This window comes from Meriones unguiculatus, chromosome 9, assembly GCF_030254825.1.
Source record: "Meriones unguiculatus strain TT.TT164.6M chromosome 9, Bangor_MerUng_6.1, whole genome shotgun sequence".
Classification (NCBI taxonomy): Eukaryota; Metazoa; Chordata; class Mammalia; order Rodentia; family Muridae; genus Meriones; species Meriones unguiculatus.
The window spans coordinates 106,343,823-106,350,159 of record NC_083357.1 but is presented as its reverse complement, the minus strand read 5'-3'; positions in this window follow the sequence as shown (position 1 = coordinate 106,350,159).

Sequence of the window (6,337 nt, the reverse complement as noted above, 5' to 3'; positions counted from 1 at the left end):
AGCTTTCTTAGTAATAGATATGAAAAACACTGATATGATTCTACAATTTTAATGTACCTTCTTCCTACATATAATCATCATGCTTTTATAACCTTCTGTATATTCTGAAAGCAATATCAGTCACCCCAAGGGGTATCTTCACATCAGTTGAAGATTAGACAATACATTCAAAGAAAGTAGAGAGTATGTACTTCACGGCTTTTCTAATATCTCTGTGTGTATATGTGTTTGTATGTGTGTGTGTGTTTTCAGGAGATTTACTTCCCTTTTTTAGCAACCCCAGCTACTGTTAATAATATTTCCTTGAAGGTAAAGTTTTCCTCATTCCACAAATAATTACATATCCTACCTTCTTTTGACTTGAATAGATAATCCGTGATCCCTCCTAAATCTGACTAACATTTTCAAAATAGGAATATCCAGTACATCTTTATGATTCTATCTCAAAGTGTAGCAAAAGATATCTTAGTCCCAGAAACAGAGTCTGGAAATGGAATTGTGGTATCAAATTGTACACATATATGGTCTCAAAATTTTTCCTTCTTACAAGAAATAGAATACTAGCGTTTTTGTTACTTTGGCATAGGAAACTACCATTGCATAACTGCGAACCAGTGACAGCACGCAGTGCGCACACAAGATACTTGAAACCCAATTCTTAAAAGAATTCCAATTTGTGGTAACACACTGATAATAAAGATTATTAAATCATAAAACTGCCCCTGTCAATTTAGAGCAGTTACAAAATAGGATCTTGAATGTTCAGCACAGAGTACAACTGAAAAATCCCCAAGATTGTGTATGTATGTTCATATGGGGATGTTTGTGTACCACCTGCACCTCTGCTGTCTGTAGAGACCAGAAGAGAGGGAGCTTCTCTAAAACTAGAGTTAGAGATGGCCGTGAGCTGCCAATGGGGAACTCCTAACTGGGTTTTCTTCAAAAGCAATAATTGCTCCTAAGTTCTGAGCAATTACTCCAGGCAACTTATATATTTAAGGACGATGAAAACGAAAGAAATCAGTGGAAACATCAGTATCAGTAGCAGGATTTACTGGGAAACAAAAGAATCTCTGGGTAACATTCAGAGAATTTTGCAGACTATGTATGATAGCTAGAACTTTAGACCTACAAATCTGCCTTCTTTGCCAGGAAAATTATCTCATAACAACAAGTACAGTAAAGTATATCCAATATGGAGAAGCTGAGCTGTTAGTCAGGAAGATATAACCCAATTTTGATTGTTTAGTTAGATGACATCAGTTTGTGCTGGCAAAGACTATGAAGAAAATATGAAAATCAATTATGGTAATGGTGGATCAAAAAAGACAATATACAATATTTTCTTGGTATAAATGTTTCATGTGGGTGAATTTATTAGGAATATAGTATGCTGTGAAGAAGGAAAATTAGTGTGTGCTATATAATAAATAGAACTAACATAAGATGTGGAGAGAATGACATTGAAATGCTGAAGCCCCAAATCATATTATATGGCAAGAAACTTAAAATCCTCAAAAGATTTAATCAGAGAATGGACTTAATTCATTATGTGCAGCTCTTTTAACTAGTCCCATTTTGTAGCTGTCAAAAGGACATGGTCATCACTTTCACAAGTGGATTTAAGAGAGTAATCTATCAAATAGTTTAAAAGTGTTTCTACTGACTCTTCTCATTCTGCAGTAAATGGCATTGAGGTTCTTGCAATGACAGTTGATTTCCTGATCTAGAAAAAGAATATTTTAATTTCACCTTTATATAGGCAATTATACTATTTAGTGTCAGAGAAATAATAGTTATTTTTACTACAATAGGGAGTACTGAGAAAATTATAACCAGATTATATTAATGTGTGCAAATATGGGATAATGGCTCTTTTATTAGAGTCATATTCTGAAGAGATGAGTGTCCCTCTAATATGGAGTATATATGCATAGACAGGAATTTTCTAGGTTCTGAAGAAGAAATCTTACTCCAGTGACAGGCAACAAGATATTGACTATTAGAGTACTTTTTAAAAACTCTTTTAATTAAATTATTTGTATATCTTTATCTCTATGACACCCCAATCCTTTCCAATACTACAACACCAGGTAGGAGAAAGAAAGAATAGGTGGGAGACAGGCACAATTTTCTTTTTTTTTTTTTCTTTTCGAGTGATGATTTCCTTTTATTTTGAATTAAGATAGTTAAATCTACTATAATGATATTGCCATTAATAACTTAGCGCTCACTATAATAATGCATATGAAAGAATGCTGACTTTGTTTTGACAGTTCTATCACAGATATGTTAATATACTAACAGAATACTAGCTATTTTTCTTTTTTAAAGCTTTTTTAATTTTTTTATTATTAGTTACATTTTATTAACTCTGTATCCCAGCTGTATCCTGTTCCCTCATTCCCTCCCAATCCCTCCTTCCCTCCCATCTCCTCCCTGCCCCTTTCCAAGTCCACTGATTGGGGAGGACCTCCTCCCCTTTCATCTGATCATGTTTTATCAGGTATCTTCAGGACTGGCTGCAAAGTCCTTCTCTGTGGCCTAACAGGACTGCCCCTCCCTTGGGGGGTGGGGAGGTCAAGGAGCCTGCCATTGAGTTCCTGTCAGAAATAGTCCCTCTTCCCCTTACTATGGAAAACCAATTGGTTACTGAGTTACCACGAGCTTCATCCGAGCAGAGGTTCTAGGTTATATCCATACATGGTCCTTGGTGGAGTGTCAGTCTCAGAAAAGACCCCTGTCTTTTCTCAGAAAAGCACCCCTGTGCTCCTTGTGGAGCTCCTATCCTTTCCACGTCATACTAACTCCCCCTCCTTTCATATGATTCCCTGCATTCTGCTGAAGATTTGGTTATAAGTCTTAGTATCTGCTTTGATACACTGCTAGGTAGAGTCTTTCAGAGGCCCTCTGTGGTAGGCTCCTGTCCTGTTACATGTTTTCTCTTACTTCCAAGGCACATCCCATTTGTCTTTCTAAGTGAGGATTGATCACCTTACCCCAGGTCCTCTTTCTTCTTTATCTTCCTTAGGTGTATAGATTTCATTATGTTAATCATACCTTATAGGTCTATATTAGTGAGTATATACCATGTGTGTCTTTCTCCTTCTGGGATACCTCACTCAGAATGATCTTTTCTAGATCTCACTATCTGCCTGCAAATTTCATGATTTCCTCGTTTTTTATTGCTGAGTAGTATTCCATTGTGGAAAAATACCACAATTTCTGTATCCATTCCTCTGTTGAGGGACATCTGGGTTATTTCCAAGTTCTGTCTATTACAAATAAAGCTGCTAAGAACATGGTTGAGTAAATGTCCTTGTTGTGTACTTGAACAAATTTTAGGTATATCCCTAGGATGATATAGCTGGGTCATGGGGAAGCACTATTCCTAATTGTCTGAGAAAGCGCCAGATTGACTTCCAAAGTGGTTGTACCAGTTTACATTCCCTCCAGCAATGTAGGAGGGTTCCTCTTTCTCCACAACCACTCCAGCATGTGTTGTCATTTGAGTTTTTTTATTTTAGCCATTTTGATGGGTGTAAGGTGAAATTTCAGGGTGGTTTTATTTGCATCTCCCTGTTGGCTAAGGATGTTGAGCATCTCCTTAAGTGTTTATTTGCCATTCTATATTCCTCTACAGAGAATTATGTTTAGCTCTGTACCCCATTTTTTAATTGGATTACTTGATTTATTGCCCTTTAACTTCTTTAGTTCTTTATATATGCTGGATATCAGCCCTCTGTCAGATATAGGGTTGGTAAAGATCCTTTCCCAGTCTGTAGGCTGTCATTTTGTTTTGATGACAGTGTCCCTTGCTTTACAGAAGGTTTTCATGAAGCTTTACAGTTTCATGAGGTCCCATTGATTGATGTTGCACTTAGAGCCTGTGCTGTTGGTATTCTGTTTGGGAAGTTTTCTCCTGTGCCAATGAGTTCTAGGCTCTTCCCCACTTTTTCTTCTAAACAATTTAATGTATCTGGTTTTATGTTGAGGTCTTTGATCCACTTGGACTTTAGTTTTGTGCAGGGTGATAAATGTGGATCTATTTTCATTTTTCTGCATGTAGACATCCAGTTGAACCAGCACCATTTGTTGAAGATGCTGTCTTTTTTCCATTGAATGATTTTGGCTTCTTTGTCAAAACTTAAGTATTCATAGGTGTGTGGGTTTATTTCTGGGTCTTCTATGTGGTTCCATTGATCCTCTTTTCTGTTTCAATGCCAATACCATGCAGTTTTTATTACTGTTGCCCTGTAGTACAGCTTGAGATCAGGAATGGAGATACCTCCAGATGATCTGTTGTTGTACAGGATCGTTTTGGAGATTCTGGGTTTTTTGTTTCTCCATATGAAGCTGAGAATCTTTTTTTCAAGGTCTGTAAAGAATTGAGTTGGTATTTTGATGGGAATTGCATTGAATCTGTAGATTGCTTTTGGCAGTATGGCCATTTTCACAATGTTAATCCTACCAATCCATGAGCACGGGAGATCTTTCCATCTTCTGATATCTTCTTCGATTTCTTTCTTCAGAGACTTGAAGTTTTTCTCAAACAGGTCTTTCACTTGCTTGGTTAGAGTCACACCAAGGTACTTTATGTTATTAGTGGCTATTGTGAAGGGTGTTGTTTCCTGATTTCTTTCTCAGCCCTTTTGTCTTTGGTATACAGAAGGGCTTCTGATATTATTTGAATTGATTTTGTAACCTGCCACTTTGCTGAAGGTGTTTATCAGCTGAAGGATTTCTCTGCTTAAATTTTTGGGGTCACTCATGTACACTGTCATATCATGTGAGAATAGTGAAATTTTGAACTCTTCCTTTCTGATTTGTATCCCCTTGATCTCCTGTGGTTGCCTTATTGCTTTAGCTAGGACTTCAAGTACTATATTGAAGAGATATGGAGAGAGTGGGCAGCCTTGGCTTGTTCCTGATTTCAGGGGGATTGATTTAAGTTTCTCTCCATTGAGTTTGATGTTGGCTATAGGCTTGTTATATATTGCCTTTACTATTTTTAGGTATGTGCCTTGTATCCCTGATCTCTCCAAGACTTTAAACATGAATGGGTGTTGGACTTTGTTAAATGATTTTTCGGCATCTAAGGAGATGATCATGTGGTTTTTCTCCTTCAGTTTGTTTATGTGGTGGATTACATTGATGGATTTCTGTATGTTGTACCACCCTTGCATGCCTGGGATGAAGCCTACTTGGTTATGGTGGATGATATCTTTGATGTGTTCTTGGATTCAGTTTGCAAGTAAATTATTGAGTATTTTTGCATCAATGTTCATAAGATAGGTCTGAAGTTCTCTTTTTTTTTTTTTTTTTTTCAATGCAGTTTATTCAGGAACATTGAACAATCCTCGGACCCCGGGGAAAGCCAGCCCACAGCTTAAATAGCCTCTGGGTAGCCAACCCAGGCATGCCACGGGGGCAATGCAGATAGGTCCACATACATGGAAGCAAGCCAGATCCTCAGCCTTAGCCAAATGTGGAATTGTTCATGACAGAGAGCACTCACCATCGGGAAGGTGGAAGGCGGAAACCAGCTCCATCTTTAAGGCATAGCATTCCGCAGCTCTCTACAGTTCCCCCTTTTTGTTTTAGACGCATCAGGCAAGAGTAGAGGTCTGATCTCTGATATTAGAAATAAATTGGGACTTTGTACAGATGTTCATTTAGGTGTCATCCACCCAAAGAGCATCAGACCCATCAGATACCTTTTTCTCAGAGGCGGGACCTGGGGCATCAACCCGCATGCAATCAGACATGCTCTTCTCTGGGTCCAAAGCCGCTGACCCTGAGTGCAGTGCTTAGCCTCGCATTTTGAGCGTATCATTTTAGCTTTTTATGGTATCCAACCATGCTTGGGGAGAATGTCCTGCTTCAATGGCTGTAAAGGCCTGAATGATCATGGCTGCATCACACTGTTGTGAGACTCTAATCTTGCATATATACCACAGGCAAACCAAGGAGACCAACACCAGAAGGCCTGCTAACACTCCCATGCCCGCCCATTCCTTCAGATGATTCATGGCTGCAGCAATCCATGTTGATAATCCTGTGGCTAGTCCTGCGTCCACTCCAGTAGAATTTACTGTGACAATGGCCACTCTCAGCTGCTCCATCGTAGTATCGAATTCTCCAGTCCAATTACCTAAAATATAGCTCGACAATTATTTAGACAGATTTGCAGCACAGGAAAAATTATCATGTTGTATGCTAGTGACACAAAGTCCAGCATACCTTAAATGACTTTCAAAATTGGAGGAAAACATGGAGTTAGTCAATTGGCATGGAGCACGTCTCGCCCCTGGGGGCAATGGTCTCCTGAACCTAC